Raw genomic sequence first — 22,235 nt, 5'->3', positions numbered from 1 at the left:
GTGGTTTCGAAAATCAATGTATCCAACTCGAAACTTGGATTGTTCATTCAATTCAAATATGAATCATTGAGCTAGTGGAAGCAAATACCATCATATGGTCGAATTCAAATGAAATTCCAAATGTGTTTTTCCTAAATATGATGACAAAAACAAAAATGTGTATGTGTATGAATAAAGTGGATGATTATAAGGTTTGAACATGCTCGTATGTGTATATCTCTAGGTTTGATACATGAGTTTGAAATCATGAAATGCCGGCTTAAAAATGTACCTTCGTTTAAATGAATTACAAAAGCTAATAATGGAATCGAATTCCAAAATTCTAATCTTAGGTTTCTAATTCTGGCACTTCAAAGTATATCACACATGTTCAAAAGTATTGTCCACAAGTCGTTCATGCACACATACCTGTCCCCCCTCCACAAGTCATTCTATCCCTCGGACACGAACACATGAGCACATTAACCCCCTCCCTCTTCTAAGTCCGGACCCCAATATAGGTCTCTATCACTTTGTCTCTCGGGCATGCACACATCTCTTCCCCACTCTCTAGGTCTCCCGGCATCTCTCTTTACCAAGCACACGCACTATATAGAAGTGTATCTTTCCCATACACACAAAATGTCGCCCCAAATTGTCACGACCGGGTTTTCCGGGTAATAATTTCCACAAAATACCGTCGTGCTCATCAGCCCCAGGATTACTGTTAGCTGATGAGGCTCCAACTTGATACAGAAATTCCAAGCAGAAGACAAAATATGTAGTACAAGGCCATTCTGGCCTGTGAGTACAACAAAAGGTTTCTAGTGGTTGATGGCGGAAGTGGGTTGTGAAACATCAGTGTCTATGGGACTCCATTTCCCACGGGAACAGCTGACCAGGTTAATTCCTATCTTCGCGAGGCTGCTATCTCCAGTGAGTGGGTTCCGGGGCTGGCATCGCGTCGCTCTTCTCCGTGCAAGATAATCTGGCCAAGACAATAGCCAGGGACAAGCCAGTGAGTACTTTGAATGTACTCGCAAACATTATGAACACAGGTATAATGTAACAATGATGTGCTGAAAATATTTTATGCTCATGACGTCAGTCACAATAGATAAATGAAACTCTGATGCGTGCAAGCAAGCTATTTATAAAATTGCAATAACATGGTAGTATAAAAAACTTATGAAACAAATAATCAAGTAATGCCACAGTCGGGCGTCTGAGCGACACCACATAAAGGGCTTTAAAAGAAGTGCCACAGTCGGGCGTCTGAGCGACGCCACATAAAGGGCTTTAAAAGAAATGCCACAGTCGGGCGTCTGAGCGACGCCACATAAAGGGCTTTAAGAGAAGTGCCACAGTCGGGCGTCTGAGCGACGCCACATAAAGGGCTTAAAAAAATGCCACAGTCGGGCGTCTGAGCGACGCCACATAAAGGGCTATAAAAGGAATGCCACAGTCGGGCGTCTGAGCGACACCACATAAAGGGCTTTAAAAGAAACAATCATAATGAATATCCCGGAGGTAGAACCATCCCAGAGATATTCGGTAATAACAATAATATCACGGGTTAGTCAACAATAATAAAAATCATCATAGATATCACAAGTCACGGTTAGTAATTCCATTTTCTGGTTAACAGTTTCACCTCCGAAGACCGACACTAAGACCGATACTTGACCCATCCCAGACTGTAATCCTTAACCATGGACACGGCTATTCGAATAGGTTTATTCTCTGCAGAGGGTGTACTCTTTACCCACGAGTAACGGATTTCTTTAGTCCATCGGGACTAATTCCATCTACGGTCTTTTTGTTGAAAACACACCTAACTTGCACACACCAGCTTATCACACACGTGTCTGGAATCACCCATGACACCTGTTAAGCAAACTCTATGTGGGGAGGCTACAACCTCGCGTAGCATGGGATCAAATTTATATCGCGCGTTCTAAGGGGTGGCCTCCCCTCTCGGTCCCAACCGGAAACACCCATGCTCCCGGACCAGGTGGCCTGCCTACCAGTTACAACCAGTATCTTCCACCATGGCCTCTCTGTACGGTGTGTGCTAGAAAGAGGTTGACAACTTACTGAACCGTACTCTACTTGCTGTAGAGACGAGTGGTAGCACGAAACAAGTATGGGGGTTACTGGAACAAGACTCGATCTACGGTCGACTCAGGAGGTTAAAGTATTCCCTGCATGATTAGTATAACAAAAATAATCCATCCAACAGGGTTACCGCTCATATCACCTTGCCATGCCATATCAGACATAACCGTCCCGACGGAGACCGGCGACAAACTCATACCTACCCAAGGCAGAGGTTTTCCCGGTTTTCTGTCGGTATGCATTCAAGGCATATGAGGGTGATTATCATCACAAGTGTGTTCGTCTCCAACAGCATGGAAATCAATAACATGCACCCAAGCATATGATCATATCACATGAAATAACAAGTCCTTCGAAATGCGGTGGTGTTATAAATGCATCAATGATCACACCAAAAATATTATGCCGGGATTCAGAATGCTTGCCTTCAATGTTGTGGAGGGGTGAGGTGCTCTCCAAAACTTTTGAAAGCTTCTTCTCTCTCCCAAAAATCCTATTTGAAAATATATTTGAATTAACACACATTTCAAAAACAGAACCAAAAAGTTGTTTGAAAAAATTTCAAATAAATCTTAAAATAAACTAGACCAAATTTGAGGAAGGTAGGAAAAAGAATCAACTCATTTGGAGTTATATTTAAAAAGTTATAGCCAGTCAAAGATTTGGTCAAAATCTGTTTTTAAAATAAAATAGAAAAAGAAAACGTTTCGGCAGAATACGTCTTCGAAAACGGGAGACGTACTTAGGGTCTTTACGCTTCCACTTAAACGCGTGGAGGCGGAGCTGGGTCACCGACAGTGGGCCCGCCTGGCCCACTGGTCAGGTTTGACCAGTCGCCGTGCGTCGTCTCCCTCCTCTGCCCGAGCAGAGCGGGGCTCCGGCGATCGTCGCTGGCGTTTGGCTGCTCCTCGCGGGCCCCCGAGGGTGGGAATGGATCCGCACGGCTGGGGCGGTTCTCCCGGTGGTCGTAGGGTTGCTGGGGAAGGAGTAAATCACCGTCGGCGAGCTCCGCGGCGGAGGGAAGCTTCGGTGGCAAAGTGATTTGTTGGCGGCGACGGCTCTCGATCAAAATTAAGTAGGGGGTTGGGTTCACAGGGGAATGAGGAAGTTCTTGGTGGAGAGAACGGAGAGGGGGAGGTACTGGAGGTGCCGGATTGGCTGGGGCGGTGGCGGCGGCAGGAGTTGCCGGAGATGATGAAGAAGACCTCCTCGGGTCGAATGCGAGGCAGGGGAGCGCCATGGGGGTAGCATGAGGTCGCGTGCGTGCTCAGAGGGGCTCGGGGTGTCCATTTATAGCACGCCGAGGTCGGTTCCGCGGCGGTGGGGATAATCTCTCCGGCGAACCGCCTCTCTGTAGCTAGGGCGACGTGGCGGCGACGAACGCTAGCGGACACCCGTGTGGATGAGCTCGGGCTGTGCCGGGGCCAGGTGGCGAGCCGGGGTGGCTTGGGCGGTGCTGAACGGAGCAGGGGCTGTCGGGCGGCGGCGGCGGCGGCTAGCTCTTGGCCTGTCGGGCGCGGCGGGGGCTGCTTGGCGCGTTGCTGCGAGGAGGGGAGCGCATGGCGTGGTGCTGCAGAGCGGGCCAAAGCCGTGGGGGCCAGCGTGTCGGCTCGGGCGTGCGGCTGCAATACGCGCGCTCTGGGCGCGTCCAGTGCACGCACTGGGTGTGCTCGACAAAATGCCAGAGCATGCTACAGAGCTTGGTTGAGACTGGCAAATAACAGACCTAGGTTAGGAGGAACGGGGAGTCTAGTGGACATGCTGGTTTGATCAGAGGTGCAAGGTCACAGTGCAATGCCAAAACTCATGTCAAAACTGGTCATGCTCTCCAGGTGTTTGACAAAATGCCAAGGGCACTTAGGCATTTCTTGGAGTGGCTAAAATCTCCAGATCAGTGTCTTTGTGGATGAAAGAGAGAGTGGTGATGTTAGTTGGACAAAAGAAGAAACTTGTTAGTGCAAGTTTTACAAAACTTCAATTCTGGACAGGAAATAAATGACATTATTCCATGAACCAAAAATGATCCAAAAGGTGCATGCTCTTGGACTTAAGGGTTTAACATGGGGGACTACAAGTAGGAGAAATAATCAAGGGTATAGGAGCAACTAAAATGGTGGTTGCTGTACAAATCCTCAAATTGGACCAGAATGGAAATGAGGTTGATCCACTCAAATTTTTCAAAGAACATAAATAGGTTTTTGCACAAAGTGAAACAATAGGCTCCTACTGACCTCCCTTAATTTTGGTAGAAGTTTTAAATGAATATTTAAATAGGTTGTAGTGAAAAATGCACTCTGGACCAGAGAAGAAAAATTGAGAGTAGGGCTCAAAATATTTAGTGAATGAAATATATTTTTGCATAAAAGTGATTTAAAAACATCACATGACATCTCCAAAATTTTATGGGAATTTTAAGTGAATCTATCAAATGGTTGTAGTTCAAATATGGCCATTTAACCTAGAAAACCCTTTTTAAAGATCAAGCAACTTAATTATTTAATTAGTTACACTGATAACAGCAAAGTTTTTCTTGAGAGGTTAAATGAGTCCAACAACATTGTTTTCTTTTTGGGAAAAACTCATCATAACAGGGAAGGAAATGATTTAAACAAAAAAAATCAAAATGGAGCTCAAAATTCAAAGTTTTAAATCCTGGCAAAAATTTTATTCCCTTAAAACAAGGCCAAAATTTTTGGGGTGTCACAATACTATCCCCCTTAAGAAAAATCTCGTCCTCGAGATTTGCTAAAAGCGGTGATAAGAGAATAAAGACGTGGCTACAGTGAGAGGGCAATAAGTGGTGAAAAACCACAGTGTGAAAACTGGTGCTGCGCGGAAAAGTCTACGGTCCGAGACAAAAACGAGCGATTTCTACGCTTGATATAAATTTAGGATAACTCCTAAATTTAGATATACGCTGATCGCACCCGAGAGCATAGTGCTCTCTCTGGCTGACAGGTGGACCCGGGGTCCACTGTCAGTCTCCTCTTCTTCTCCCTCTGGACCTTTCTTCCTCCTCTCTCCCGCGCGCTTTCTCCACCGGCGACGCCTAGTGTGTAGGGCATCTAGGCCGTACCGTGGTAGTGCGCGGCGTGCTAGCTGCTGGTGCAGCATGCACTCACCTCGCGGGCCAGCGCGCTGTCGGCACTGCTCGCGGATTCGACTCCGAACACCGGCGATCGGCGACGAGCGGCGTTGGTGGACTTCGCCCACCGTACACCGAGCTCGAGCTATAAAAACGGCCGGGGTGCCTCTCTCTTCCTCCTTACACCTGGCCTCACTTCTCCTCCTTATTTCTCCGCTACTGCTTACAGAAGCTCGGTCGAGGCTCTAATGGCGGAGGCGATGCCGGACTGGTTTGTGATCCTGATATGCGGAGGGCTGGCGACGCTGCTGGGGCTCTCTGTGCTCCTGTGCGCGATGATCTTCGACGAGTATCGCGATGCTGCGGCTCGGGTGTTGGCTTTCCGCGGTGGTGGTGATCATGAGGAGTAGTATGCCGGGTGCTAACTGTTGTTAGGGGGGTGATTAGCTGGATGTAACACCGTTGCAAAGTTGTGCAAACAGTGTATGTGTCCGAATGATTATGGTTGCGAGTCTGCTCGTGGTGCTGAGTGAAATTAAATAATCCACGCCGTGAGAAAGTGTAGACGTAGTAACTCAGAGAAAAGAAAATCTCACTCCAGGGTTTCGCGAGGGGAGAACAGTTACTTTAAAAGAGCGTAAACCACAACAAAACTACACACATGAGCAGAAGCCAAATAATTAACTTGTCGTACAAACTCAGGGTATCACGCATAAGTCACATACATAAATAAATGCTGCAAGGAACAAATACAATAGTAACGTCTAAAATGAAAACGGTAACTGGACGGGGTCCTGATAAAATGTCTCAGGTAAAGGAATACACTCCTCTTCTATTGGAGGAAGTGGATTTACCAGTCGATGAATGCGTCTCTCCGGGTCGGGTCTCAGTGGTCTGCCGATGGCAATGTGAGGATTTAAATCTGCGAGGCTCTGGAGATAATCCATCACGCGCTGGTTTAAATGCTCTTGAGCAATGATGTACTGGATAAGGTTGGCCAGAACTGGGTCTCTCTCAATCCGCCCACCGGGAAAAGACGTTATTTCTCCGGGTGCTGCACGACTTGGGAAGTAATAATATCCTCGTTCGCGGGCATAGGGTACTGCGGATCGAAGACGAGCAATTGCTTCTTTCGCAGAAGCTTCTATGGCCAAGTGTGGGGTTGGCATAGATTTCCCCACGAAGGAAACTTCTATTGGATCTTGGTTGGGGTCTACAGGAGGGATATGCACTGCTGCCCAATATTCCGAGGTGGATGGGGTGATCCTTGATTTGAACAGCTCGTACTGGGGTGGCTGGGTAGAACCCATGGTACTGCGGGTAAAATCCCACAATAATTTGACAAAGCTACCTGGGGTTGCATCTGGGGTTCTCAGATGAATGCTGGGGTTTGGCATGATAGGAAGAAGCGTGAGTGTTGTGCGCAAAGTGGGGGTTGCTGGGTAATGTCACAAGGTGGCCTTTATATAGCAATGGAGCTGGATCGTTTTACCGTGGTGAATGGTAATAAATTTGCCAGCTTGGATCCAAAGGTCAGGTCAGTGTCAGAGATACACATATCTCATAAAGAGACGTGTTACTGTGGTTGCCGTCGGGTTGGCTTTGGGTAGTTGTGCCCGGAAAAATATGCAGCTATGCGCTGGCCAAATATGCAAGGCTACTATTAAAACAGAGGCACAAAGACAGGCTGCGTTAATATATGCGGTCGCATGATTACAAGGCGAGGATACACTGAAACTTGGTACTACTCATACGGCTCAGTCTACTTCGTTTATGTCTAAACGGGCGTGCCTGGTGGATGTCGAGGCTTCTCCACGTGTCTCTCTGCCGGGATTAGTCGGAGATGGCAGAGGAACTGCAGGGTCGGGGTAGTGAGAATGACCATTGCGGGGATTGTTGGCCACAACCCCGTTGGAGTGTGCTCCCAATATGCGACGAAGCACTTCTGGGGTTATCGCAGCACCTTGGCCGATGGCTGGGGCAGATCTCGGGGTCTCGATCGGTTGTCCAAACAACACGACTGGGTTGTCGGTGTTGGGCTCGTTTTCTTCTCTCGCCGGGGCTCGACGAACCAGCTCTCCACGAGCTGCTATTAGATCAATGGTGATCTGGTCGAACAGTGCCTCTAGTGCACTTACATAGCGCACTAGGTGCAACAATGCGGGGTCCGTCTCGTGGTCTCCATTGGCGACTTGGGGTGGTCTACCATACCCTTCTCGTCTGGGGTAGTAGTGGAACGAGCCACAGTTAACTCTGGGCGACAAGTGCCTGAGATGAACTATAGCCTCTCGAGCGGCTAGCTGGATGGCTTGTGGCTCAAAGGAAGTTGTTCTTCCGGTGAACCGGTAGGGACGCTCGGGTGCTAGACTCCTACCGTAAATGTGCACAGTGGCCCAGAATTGGCGGTCTTCACCGCTCATGGGTCCTTGATACACAACATATTCTGGTGGCTCCTCTAACGCGTAGGCACGACGGGTGAGGTTTGCGAGGATGGTCACAAAACCTCCAAGGTTGGTTGTTGTGGTTTCGTTGTGCACTATAGGTCCAGGCATTGTGGCTCGGTTTGGGGGTAGCGGCTGTGTTGTGCTGGGTTGAGGCTAGCGTGCCCCTTTTTATAAGAAAAAGGGGACGGAGTCTTCCTTCGAACGCTTGCGAGAAAGGACTATTTAGGGGCCGGTCACTGGCACATGAGTGACAGGTTAGGTTGATAGGTTGGGCACCGACTGCCAAAAGGTGTTGGGTCACTGTGTGGCTATCTTGCACGAGAAGCTTGGCTGGGGTTTGGTTAAGGTCTGGTGGGTTGGTTTGCCTAAGTTTATTGACCTGGCTAGGATAGGATTAGCCAATGGTCAGCCTGGCTCTGATGCCAAGCCTGTCACGACCGGGTTTTCCAGGTAATAATTTCCAGAAAAGACCGTCGTGCTCATCAGCCCCAGGATTACTGTTAGCTGATGAGGCTCCAACTTGATACAGAAATTCCAAGCAGAAGACAAAATATGTAGTACAAGGCCATTCTGGCCTGTGAGTACAACAAAAGGTTTCTAGTGGTTGATGGCGGAAGTGGGTTGTGAAACATCAGTGTCTATGGGACTCCATTTCCCACGGGAACAGCTGACCAGGTTAATTCCTATCTTCGCGAGGCTGCTATCTCCAGTGAGTGGGTTCCGGGGCTGGCATCGCGTCGCTCTTCTCCGTGCAAGATAATCTGGCCAAGACAATAGCCAGGGACAAGCCAGTGAGTACTTTGAATGTACTCGCAAACATTATGAACACAGGTATAATGTAACAATGATGTGCTGAAAATATTTTATGCTCATGACGTCAGTCACAATAGATAAATGAAACTCTGATGCGTGCAAGCAAGCTATTTATAAAATTGCAATAACATGGTAGTATAAAAAACTTATGAAACAAATAATCAAGTAATGCCACAGTCGGGCGTCTGAGCGACACCACATAAAGGGCTTTAAAAGAAGTGCCACAGTCGGGCGTCTGAGCGACGCCACATAAAGGGCTTTAAAAGAAATGCCACAGTCGGGCGTCTGAGCGACGCCACATAAAGGGCTTTAAGAGAAGTGCCACAGTCGGGCGTCTGAGCGACGCCACATAAAGGGCTTAAAAAAAATGCCACAGTCGGGCGTCTGAGCGACGCCACATAAAGGGCTATAAAAGGAATGCCACAGTCGGGCGTCTGAGCGACACCACATAAAGGGCTTTAAAAGAAACAATCATAATGAATATCCCGGAGGTAGAACCATCCCAGAGATATTCGGTAATAACAATAATATCACGGGTTAGTCAACAATAATAAAAATCATCATAGATATCACAAGTCACGGTTAGTAATTCCATTTTCTGGTTAACAGTTTCACCTCCGAAGACCGACACTAAGACCGATACTTGACCCATCCCAGACTGTAATCCTTAACCATGGACACGGCTATTCGAATAGGTTTATTCTCTGCAGAGGGTGTACTCTTTACCCACGAGTAACGGATTTCTTTAGTCCATCGGGACTAATTCCATCTACGGTCTTTTTGTTGAAAACACACCTAACTTGCACACACCAGCTTATCACACACGTGTCTGGAATCACCCACGACACCTGTTAAGCAAACTCTAAGTGGGGAGGCTACAACCTCGCGTAGCATGGGATCAAATTTATATCGCGCGTTCTAAGGGGTGGCCTCCCCTCTCGGTCCCAACCGGAAACACCCATGCTCCTGGACCAGGTGGCCTGCCTACCAGTTACAACCAGTATCTTCCACCATGGCCTCTCTGTACGGTGTGTGCTAGAAAGAGGTTGACAACTTACTGAACCGTACTCTACTTGCTGTAGAGACGAGTGGTAGCACGAAACAAGTATGGGGGTTACTGGAACAAGACTCGATCTACGGTCGACTCAGTAGGCTAAAGTATTCCCTGCATGATTAGTATAACAAAAATAATCCATCCAACAGGGTTACCGCTCATATCACCTTGCCATGCCATATCAGACATACCGTCCCGACGGAGACCGGCGACAAACTCATACCTACCCAAGGCAGAGGTTTTCCCGGTTTTCTGCCGGTATGCATTCAAGGCATATGAGGGTGATTATCATCACAAGTGTGTTCGTCTCCAACAGCATGGAAATCAATAACATGCACCCAGGCATATGATCATATCACATGAAATAACAAGTCCTCCGAAATGCGGTGGTGTTATAAATGCATCAATGATCACACCAAAAATATTATGCCGGGATTCAGAATGCTTGCCTTCAATGTTGTGGAGGGGTGAGGTGCTCTCCAAAACTTTTGAAAGCTTCTTCTCTCTCCCAAAAATCCTATTTGAAAATATATTTGAATTAACACACATTTCAAAAACAGAACCAAAAAGTTGTTTGAAAATTTTTCAAATAAATCTTAAAATAAACTAGACCAAATTTGAGGAAGGTAGGAAAAAGAATCAACTCATTTGGAGTTATATTTAAAAAGTTATAGCCAGTCAAAGATTTGGTCAAAATCTGTTTTTAAAATAAAATAGAAAAAGAAAACGTTTCGGCAGAATACGTCTTCGAAAACGGGAGACGTACTTAGGGTCTTTACGCTTCCACTTAAACGCGTGGAGGCGGAGCTGGGTCACCGACAGTGGGCCCGCCTGGCCCACTGGTCAGGTTTGACCAGTCGCCGTGCGTCGTCTCCCTCCTCTGCCCGAGCAGAGCGGGGCTCCGGCGATCGTCGCCGGCGTTTGGCTGCTCCTCGCGGGCCCCCGAGGGTGGGAATGGATCCGCACAGCTGGGGCGGTTCTCCCGGTGGTCGTAGGGTTGCTGGGGAAGGAGTAAATCACCGGCGGCGAGCTCCGCGGCGGAGGGAAGCTTCGGTGGCAAAGTGATTTGTTGGCGGCGACGGCTCTCGATCAAAATTAAGTAGGGGGTTGGGTTCACAGGGGAATGAGGAAGTTCTTGGTGGAGAGAACGGAGAGGGGGAGGTACTGGAGGTGCCGGATTGGCTGGGGCGGTGGCGGCGGCAGGAGTTGCCGGAGATGATGAAGAAGACCTCCCCGGGTCGAATGCGAGGCAGGGGAGCGCCATGGGGGTAGCATGAGGTCGCGTGCGTGCTCAGAGGGGCTCGGGGTGTCCATTTATAGCACGCCGAGGTCGGTTCCGCGGCGGTGGGGATAAGCTCTCCGGCGAACCGCCTCTCTGTAGCTAGGGCGACGTGGCGGCGACGAACGCTAGCGGACACCCGTGTGGATGAGCTCGGGCTGTGCCGGGGCCAGGTGGCGAGCCGGGGTGGCTTGGGCGGTGCTGAACGGAGCAGGGGCTGTCGGGCGGCGGCGGCGGCTAGCTCTTGGCCTGTCGGGCGCGGCGGGGGCTGCTTGGCGCGTTGCTGCGAGGAGGGGAGCGCGTGGCGTGGTGTTGCAGAGCGGGCCAAAGCCGTGGGGGCCAGCGTGTCGGCTCGGGCGTGCGGCTGCAATACGCGCGCTCTGGGCGCGTCCAGTGCATGCACTGGGTGTGCTCGACAAAATGCCAGAGCATGCTACAGAGCTTGGTTGAGACTGGCAAATAACAGACCTAGGTTAGGAGGAACGGGGAGTCTAGTGGACATGCTGGTTTGATCAGAGGTGCAAGGTCACAGTGCAATGCCAAAACTCATGTCAAAACTGGTCATGCTCTCCAGGTGTTTGACAAAATGCCAAGGGCACTTAGGCATTTCTTGGAGTGGCTAAAATCTCCAGATCAGTGTCTCTGTGGATGAAAGAGAGAGTGGTGATGTTAGTTGGACAAAAGAAGAAACTTGTTAGTGCAAGTTTTACAAAACTTCAATTCTGGACAGGAAAAAAATGACATTATTCCATGAACCAAAAATGATCCAAAAGGTGCATGCTCTTGGACTTAAGGGTTTAATATGGGGGACTACAAGTAGGAGAAATAATCAAGGGTATAGGAGCAACTAAAATGGTGGTTGCTGTACAAATCCTCAAATTGGACCAGAATGGAAATGAGGTTGATCCACTCAAATTTTTCAAAGAACATAAATAGGTTTTTGCACAAAGTGAAACAATAGGCTCCTACTGACCTCCCTTAATTTTGGTAGAAGTTTTAAATGAATATTTAAATAGGTTGTAGTGAAAAATGCACTCTGGACCAGAGAAGAAAAATTGAGAGTAGGGCTCAAAATATTTAGTGAATGAAATATATTTTTGCATAAAAGTGATTTAAAAACATCACATGACATCTCCAAAATTTTATGGGAATTTTAAGTGAATCTATCAAATGGTTGTAGTTCAAATATGGCCATTTAACCTAGAAAACCCTTTTTAAAGATCAAGCAACTTAATTATTTAATTAGTTACACTGATAACAGCAAAGTTTTTCTTGAGAGGTTAAATGAGTCCAACAACATTTTTGAAAAGTTTTCTTTTTGGGAAAAACTCATCATAACAGGGAAGGAAATGATTTAAACAAAAAAATCAAAATGGAGCTCAAAATTCAAAGTTTTAAATCCTGGCAAAAAATTTATTCCCTTAAAACAAGGCCAAAATTTTTGGGGTGTCACACAAATGTCTATCTACCTGGTTATGTGGTTCTCGCACACTCACCTCACTCACCACCCCCACTACAAACAAGCACACATTGTCTCCGTGTGAACCACTCTCCTCTTTCTATCTCTCCCACATGTGGACCGACCCAGCTCCTTCCCTACATACATACATGTCGTAACTCTTTCCATGGCTCCCTAGCATATCATCGTTCTCAATCTCGCATGTTGTTCTCTACACCATCTATTCTAGATCTCACATGAAGTCTCTATCACACACACGATGACTCGCTTCCCTTACGTCTCCGTACATAGGCCACTTTTGAATAACATCAACCTTGTCTCCCTATCTATATGCCACTTCCGCACAAAAACGACCCCTCTCTCTCCCCCTCTCTTCCTCTCTCTCCCTGGCTCGCTCTCTCTCTCTCTCTCGCTCGCTCTCACACCCATCTCCCATAAATACTCGATGTCTCTTCCAAATGTCTGCTCCCCCCGGCACCCATGCTATCCCACTACTACACATGCCTTTCTCTTTCTCTTGGACACACATGTCACACCATTCCCCCTTCCCTACTAGGTTTACATCATTAGTGGTCTCTCTTCTCCACATACACACACTCCCTCTCTCACACACACGCGTGCGCACAAACACACACGACACGCACAAACACCCATCTATATGGATCCTTCTTTTAAGACACACACCCTTGCATATTCTCTCCAACTCCGAGTATATATATCCCCCTTTCTCTCTAGCTCACATGCACACCAAAATTCTCCATCGCTCTAACTCACACATCTCTCCCCATGTCCGCACGTGTATCTCACACACTCACTCTTTGATTATGTCTATGTGTCTCCATGTTACACAACACAAAGCCCCATGCACATGTCTCTCTCGATCCTCCACACACAGAGACACAAAGAATCTCTTATCATTGCATCAGTCTCTACATATCACACATGCACATGTTGTCTCTCTCTCTCTCTCCCACACATGCTCAACCAAGGTTTTCTCGTGAATAACTTACCGTCTATTCATCAACAGTTATGGCAGTACGACGAACACGAGACGTGAAAAAGAATAAATCTACACGTCCATAGACCACCTAGTATGACTACTAGGACTAGAGAGAGCTGAAAGTGCGCCGCCGTACACCCCCTCCTTATCGGCGACGATAAAACCTTTGTTTTACACAGCGGGGAAGTCATCGTGCTAAGGCCCCATATGCTCATCCGTTGAATAGAATGTAGATCCAATTTTATGGAAACAAGTATCGATAATACATTTGTATCTCCATACTCATATCTCTTCTTATAAAAAACCGAGTTGGTGATGATGGTATGCCTGCCATATTGCAATATAGACCGTCCGATCTATATCTGACGGATAGAAAGCAAACTAAAAGATACCCACACCTCTCTCCACATTTGTAGACAAGGCCTTCCCACGTTCATCCTTATCTCCCACAACCTCATTGTTGATCAATTAAAAAAGGAAGCCTCTGGAACAATCTGGCATGGTGGTCGTTGTCAGCGTCATCCATCCCCATGCCTTCGCTCAGTCCGACCACCAATCACCACCATGCCCCACTCCTCCTCACCTTATCTCTCCTCTTTCTAGAGATATCATTAGTTTTTACACATGAGATTACTCCTGCATGGGTCAATTACATCAGATGTTTTATAAAAAATGCATCTTGATGTTTCGTGCAATGCACGGGCATCTTGCTAGTACTCCTACAGAAGACATAGTTGGCGATGATGGTGTGTCTGCCATCCGTCATTTCTGATCATTAGATCTACATCTAATGACTATGAGGTAAGTTGTTGCTTTTTCTAAACAACATCCCACTTCTCTACCCAATTTGTAGAAAACCCCTTAATTAGTATCTTAAAACCGCAACCATATCCCTCCCTCACCTCACCAAAACAGCCCAAGGAATATATCCTAATTGAAACATAATATATTTTTAGTGATATATGTATATCAAAATTAGAGTGTTTTCTATCAAGTTTGTGAATAAGTATTATTCTAATTATGATCTGTTGCAATGCACGCGCACATTGCTAGTATTTCCAACCATGCAAAAAATAGTAAAAACATACCCAAAATTTCTTAATCCGCGCTAAAAAAATTACTACTAGTGCCGATTAGGCTCGTTTAAACCCATTTATGAGAGGGTTGGCCCACACGTCCATGCTGACGAGGCACCTTAAACCAACAATGTTTGTTTGAACGTTGACACGAGGGACCCACATCTGACCTTCTATCCTTTTCTTAATCCTCCAATCATTATTTTTCCTAAACATTACTTCAAATAGTTCTTATGTGTGTTCATCGGTGGCGCCGGTGATGAGCGAGCTGGCCGCCGCTCCGCCGGACAGGCCGGACGTCACACTGGCCTCCGCATGGGTTGGCCGGCTGGCCCGAGCGTGGCTCACGCGCAAGCAAGCCACCGCACTGGTGATGTTTGCTTGAACTACGTCGGTATTTCCCCAAAGAGGGAAGGATGATGCAGCACAGCAATGGTAGGTATTTCCCTCAGTGGTGAGACCAAGGTTATCAAACCAGTAGAGAACCATGCAACACCTTGTAAACATCCCTGCACACAAATAACAAATACTTGCAACTTGACGTAAGAGAGGGATTGTCAATCCCTCACAGGTAAAAAGATAGGTAAAATTGTAGTTGATTGGATAAATGGATCTCGCGAGAACGCGAGATAAAATAAATTGCAACAAGGTATTTTTGGGTTTTTGGATTAAGAGATCTGAAAATAAAAGCAAATAAAAATAGATCATGAAGGCAAATTTAATAAAGAAGAGACCCGGGGGCCGTAGGTTTCACTAGTGGCTTCTTGCGAGAAAAATACCATACGATGGGTAAACAAATTACTGTTGGGCAACTAATAGAACTTCAAATAATCATGATGATATCCAGGAAATAATCATTATATAGGCATAACGTCCAAGATCAGTAGACCGACTCCTGCCTGAATCTACTACTATTACTCCACACATCGACCATTATCCAGCATGCATCTAGTGTATTAAGTTCATGGAGAAATAGGGTAATGCAATAAGAACGATGACATGATGTAGAAAAGATCTATTTATGTAGAAATAGACCCCATCTTGTTATCCTTAATAGCAATGATACATACGTGTCGGTTCCCCTTCTATCACTGGGATCAAGCACCGTACGATCGAACCCATCACAAAGCACATCTTCCCATTGCAAGATAAATAGATCAAGTTGGCCAAACAAAACCCAAATATCGGAGAATAATACATTGCTATAAGTAATGCATATAGGAGATCAAAATACTTAAATAACTTTCATGGATAAAAACATAGATCTAATCATAAACTCAAAGTTCATCAGATCCCAACAAACACACCGCAAAAAGAGTTATATAATATGTATCTCCAAGAGAACATTGTATTGAGAATCAAAAGAGAGAGAGGAAGCCATCTAGCTACTAACTACGGACCCGAAGGTCTACAAAAGACTACTCACACATCATCGGAGAGGCACCAATGAGGATGATGAACCCCTCTATGATGGTGTCTAGATTGGATCTGGTGTTTCTGGAAATGATATAAAACATCCAAGAATGATAATATAACAACATGGAAGAATCAAAATTATAGATACGTTGGAGACGTATCAGCATCCCCAAGCTTAATTCCTGCTCATCCTCGAGTAGGTAAATGATAAAAACAGAATTTTTGATGTGGAATGCTGCCTAACATGTTCATCACATATTCTTTATTTTATAGCATGGACATTTGGACTTTTATATGGTTCAAAGCAATAGTCTAGTTTTGACATGAAGACATACTCAAGCATATCAACAAGCAACCATGTCTTTCAAAATATCAACACTAAAGCAAGTTATCCCTAGACCATTATGCCCAACCATTATCCATTCATGAAACACACTCGCATATTAGCTACACCCAATGCTCAAGTGCGATCATAGTGCCCCTTAGTTGGTGCTTTATAAGAGAAGATGGAGACTCAAATAAAAAATAAAAAATATATAAAGTAAATAGAAAGGCCCTTCGCAGAGGGAAGTAGGGATTTGTAGAGGTGCCAGAGCTCAAAGCGAAAAAGATAGAGATAAAACATTTTGGGAGGCATGCTTTTCTTGTCAATGAAAATGATCGAGTAGTTCCCAATACTTTCCATGCTAGATATATCATAGGCGGTTCCCAAAAAGAAAATAAAGTTTATTCCGTTTTCCACCATTCTTTCACTTTCCATGGCTAACTGTATCCATGGGTGCCTTCCATACCAACACCTTCCAAGGAATTTATTATTTGACAACATAAAGTAACTTCATTTTTCATTTTGAGACTAGGCGTCCCTAATACCTTTTACGTACTCTCATGCAATGAAAAGTGAATAAACACTCATCTTGAGAATAACACATCTAGCATGGAAATATATCAGCCACCCCCCATCGTTTCATGAGCTGTACGAGCACACAAAAGAGAAGTTTATTTTGAAAATTAGAGATGGCACATACAAATTTGCTTACAACGGCAATAGAATAATGCATATAGGTAGGTATAGTGGACTCATGTGGCAAAACCGATTTAAAGGATTTTGGATGCACAAGTAGTGATCATACTTAGTGCAAAATGAAGGCTAGCAAAATATTGAGAAGCGACCAACCAAGAAACGAAAAAATCTCATAAGCGGGCATTAAGCATAACTAACACCGAATAATGCACCACAAGTAGAATGTAATTTCATTGAATAACTATTGTCTTTCATGCTTGCATAGGGAATCACAAACCTTAACACCAATATTCTTACTAAAGCATAATTACTCATCAACATGACTCACATATTATATCGACATATCTCAAAACTATTACAAGGAATCAAGTTTATTTTGTCCAATGATCTTCATGAAAGTTTTTATTATATCCTCCTTGGATATCTATCACTTTGGGACTAATTTCATATGTTGCTTTTGATAGCTCAAACAAATCTAAGCGAAGAACATGAGCATATTTTTTTTCTTCTCCCAAAATAATTTAAGTGAAGCAAGAGAGAATTTCTTAAAAAATTTACTAACTCTCAAATAAATATAAGTGAAGCATGAGAGCATTTCTCCAAAAATACTAAAGCACGCCGTGCTCAAAAAAGATATAAGTGAAGCACTAGAGCAATTCCATAGCTCATAAAGATTTAAGTGAAGCATAGAGAGCAATTCTAACAAGTCATGGCATAATTTTGGCTCTCTCAATTAGGTGTGTCCAGCAAGTATTCATGACTAAGATCACAAAGCAAAACAAGCAAAGACTCATATCATACAAGACACTCCAAGCAAAAGTGACGAATAAAAATATAATTTCAAGTAAAATACCGATGGTTGTTAGAAGAAAGACAGGATGCCACTCGGGGGCATACCCAAGCTTAGTTGCTTGATACTTCTTGAATATTATCTTGGAGTGCCATGGGCATCCCCAATCTTAGCCTTTTGCTAATCCTTATTCCTTCATCCATCGTAAAGTCACCCAAAACTTGAAAACTTCAATCACACAAAACTCAACAAAAACCTTCGTGAGATCCGTTAGTATAAGAAAGTAAATCACTACTATAAGTACTGTTGCAAACCCATTCATATTTTATTTTTGCATTATATCGACCGTATTCCAACTTTTCTATGGCAAAAACTCTTCAAATAAAACCATAGAATCATCAAAACAAGCACACAATGCAAAGAAAACAGAATCTGTCAAAAACAAAATAGTCTGTAGCAATTTGAACATTTCGAATACTTCTGTAACTCCAAAAGTTCTGAAAAAATAGGACAACATGAGAAATTTGTATATTAATCTTCTGTAAAGAAATCAGTATTTTATCGCACTTCTATTAAAAATGAAAATTATGTTTCTGGGCGCAAAAGTTTCCGTTTTTCAGCAAGATCAAATCAACTATCACCCAACAAGATCCTAAAGGCTTTACTTGGCACAAACACAAATTAAAACACAAAAACACAATCATAACAGTAGCGTAATTGTGCAAATACTCAAGAACAGAAAGAAAAAGACAAAAAAATTCATTGGGTTGCCTCCCAACAAGCGTTATTGTTTTATGCCCCTAGCTAGGCATAATGCAAAGGATCAAGTATTGCCATCTTTGTTTCTATTTTCCTTATAGGTGTTCATTTCAGGTGGTTTTGTAAAGACAACATAGAACATCTTATCCATACAGACCTTAGCACTATCAAGTTGCTTATCATGATATCCTTTTTGATTTCCGGCAACAATCCAAGAATAGAGTTGATGCCGGAAACTCTATTCTTGGACTCCACTATTGTTGGATTGTTGCCGGCAACATCATTGAAAACATCATTGAAAACTTGTTGCCGGCAACAATCCAAGAATCTATTGTTGGATTGTTGCCAGCAACATCATTGAAAACTTGTTGGATTATATCTAAAATAGGGACTTCCTTTTAAGATTCTCATCAAAGATTTGATTGTCCCCAAGAAAATGTCTTAGCACATAATCACTATTTTAAAGAATTTCATCTATCACCGGTTTTTCACGATTCATACCATAGAAATCAATTTTCTCTAGCTTCCTGTATTATGTAATCAAATTCATTCATAAGAACAAGGGTGGCTAACTTTTTAGCTTTAAGATTATTTATAATGGGTAGCTCAAAAAATAACCTCAGCAAGGTATGATGGGTACGGATAAATTTACTTTCAAGTTTCAGAACTAGTGCTGAAATAGCTTCCGCATAAGATTTAGTCCTCTTAAGAATAGGAGCATCATCAAGACTTAAATTCCCAACACAATTGAAAAATTCTTGGATACGTTCTTTTCCTATAACACTCCCTTGCCCCAAAATAAAAGTTTTAGCATCCAGCTTGCCAGATCGTCCAATTTTAGGAGTTAGGCCATCATCTATTTCTGCCATACCAAAGTCACTGATGATTGCAAGCAAAAAAGATAGATCTAACGAGAAAACGGCGAACAAAAAATAGGACGAATAAAACAGAAATTTTTGTGAAGTGGGAGAGAGGAAAATGAGAGGAAAATGGAAAAAGATGTAAATTGCAAGGAGATGAGATTTGTGATTAGGAACCTGGTAGATGTTGATGATGTCTCCCTAACAACGGCGCCAGAAATTCCTTTTGATGTTTGCTTGAACAACGTCGGTATTTCCCCAAAGAGGAAGGGATGATGCAGCACAGCAATGGTAGGTATTTCCCTTAGTGATGAGACCAAGGTTATCGAGCCAGTAGGAGAACCACGCAACACCACCTAAACATCTCCTGCACACAAAGAACAAATACTTGCAACCTGACGTAAGAGAGGGATTGTCAATCCCTCACAGGTAAAAAGATAGGTAAAATTGTAGTAGATTGGATAAATGGATCTCGCGGGAACGCGAGATAAAATAAATAAAAATAAATTGCAGCAAGGTATTTTTGGGTTTTTGGATTAAGAGATCTGAAAATAAAAGCAAGTAAAAATAGATTGGGAAGGCAAGTTTAATAAAGAAGAGACCCAGGGGCGTAGGTTTCACTAGTGGCTTCTCTCGAGAAAAATAGCATACAGTGGGTAAACAAATTACTGTTGGGCAATTGATAGAACTTCAAATAATCGTGACGATATCCAGGAAATGATCATTATATAGGCATCACGTCCAAGATTAGTAGACCGACTCCTACCTGCATCTACTACTATTACTCCACACATTGACTGCTATCCAGCATGCATCTTGTGTATTAAATTTATGGAGAAACGGAGTAATACAATAAGAACGATGACATGATGTAGACAAGATCTATTTGTGTAGAAATAGACCCCATCTTGTTATCCTTAATAGCAACAATACATACGTGTCAGTTCCCCTTCTATCACTGGGATCAAGCACTGTAAGATTGAACCCATCACAAAGCACCTCTTCTCATTGCAAGATAAAATAGATCAAGTTGGCCAAACAAAACCCAAATATTGGAGAAGAAATATGAGGCTATAAGTAATCATGCATATAAGAGATCAAAATACTCAAATAACTTTCATGGATAAAAACATAGATCTGATCATAAACTCAAAGTTCATCGGATCCTAACAAACACACCGCAAAAAGAGTTACATCATATGGATCTCCAAGAGACCATTGTATTGAGAATCAAAAGAGAGAGAGAGGAAACCATCTAGCTACTAACTACGGACCTGAAGGTCTACAAAAGACTACTCACGCATCATCAGATAGGCACCAATGAGGATGATGAACCCCTCCGTGATGGTGTCTAGATTGGATCTGGTGTTTCTGGAACTTGCGGCGGCTGGAATTGATTTTCGTCGACTCTCCTAGGGTTTCTGGAATATTGGGGTATTTATAGAGCAAAGAGGCGATGCGGGAGGCCACCAAGGTGGGCACAACCCACCTGGGCGCTTGGGGGCCCAGGCACGCCCTGGTGGGTTGTGCCCCCCTCGGGGCACCCCCAGGTGCTTCTCCGGCCCATTGGGTGTCTTCTGGTCCATAAAAAATCCACAAAAAGTTTCACTGGGTTTGGACTCCATTTGGTATTGATTTTCTGCGATGTAAAAAACAAGCAAAAAACAGCAACTAGCACTTGGCACTATGTCAATAGGTTAGTACCAAAAAATGATTATAAAACATCCAAGAATGATAATATAATAGCATGGAACAATCAAAAATTATAGATACGTTAGAGACGTATTAGCTGGCCTTTGCTCGAGCCAGATGGCTGGCCTTAGCGCAGCGCGCGCAAGCAAGCCGCTGCACTACCGTGCCAACCTAGCTAGCAAACCTTGCAGACAAGCAGCTGGATGCATCCAGGAGGGTGTGTGCTAGCTTGGCTAGCTAGTGGCCGCGAGCGCCGCACGGAGCTGGCATCCAGGCTGCCGCAAGATAGGCTCCGCGCCGTCGGCGCTTTTGACATTGCCTTCTACTGGTGGCGATAGTTGCGTCCCGTGGTCGAGGATGACTAGGTGGATGGACCAGGGGTAGGAGGTTACTTGGGGATTCTTGTCCAGACTGACATGTAGGTCCCACAAGTCATAAAGCCTAACTTGTCGGTCAAATAGACGACATTGACTTAAGGGGCGACATGGGTTGAAACGTGCCTATAACGACACTTGGTAGTTTATTGTGATGGATTAAGAATATTTTGGTATGTTTTTGCTAATTTTTGCTAATTTTTGTAGAGTAGTGGTTTCTTGGTAGGGCTGGTTGGAAAGTGGTAGTTTCTTGGTAGTGGTTTCTTGTAAGGAACAATGTACTAGTGACAAAAGGCGATTCTAGGTTGCGTTGTACTACTAGTGGTCGCGGGAGTGTATAGCTTGTTTTGTGGGTTCGATAGCGGCCTAAAGCACGGCAGCCTTTTTTAAAAATATTTACCTTGCTGCGAGCCAATATTGTACACTAGGAGTTTGACTTTTGAAGTGAAATGGATGTGTCGCACCACAATGTGGGTGCACTAGATAGCTCAGCCACGTGAACGAGTTTTCCCTTCCATCATCTCGTGGCTCGCATACTAGAGTAGTACTAGTACTACTGCATAAAGTAGTAGCACTCTTGTATATCAATTCACACTGTGCAACGTTTCTCGCCTGCGTGCTCTCCCTAGCCGCACCTCTCTTGCTTCTTCCTCATTAGCTACCATATTTAAACTAGCGCCTCCCAATTAAGCCTGAGGAGTCGGGGAAGCCTGGATGGCATTGGGAACTGTGCAATACGGCTCTGTACGTAAAGTGCTACTACTCTATAGCTTGTGGCGTTGGCATGGACTTCTCTCCATTATCAGCTCTAAAGTCCGTAAAAAAATTCCTCTTGATGTGATTTTTTTGTTTTGAAACGGAGGCAAAAGATTTGCATCATCTCATTCATAAAGAAGGAAGGACTAACAAACAAAGTTCGACGAAATCCATTACACCTCCTTAAATGGAAGCGAAAAGCCTAGTCTCACTGTATCAAAGAACTCAAATGTTCTGCCCCGCAGTAACCGTCACTGATA

This window comes from Triticum dicoccoides, chromosome 4A (assembly GCF_002162155.2).
Source record: "Triticum dicoccoides isolate Atlit2015 ecotype Zavitan chromosome 4A, WEW_v2.0, whole genome shotgun sequence".
Taxonomy (NCBI): domain Eukaryota; kingdom Viridiplantae; phylum Streptophyta; class Magnoliopsida; order Poales; family Poaceae; genus Triticum; species Triticum dicoccoides.
Note: the sequence above shows the minus strand (reverse complement) of the source record.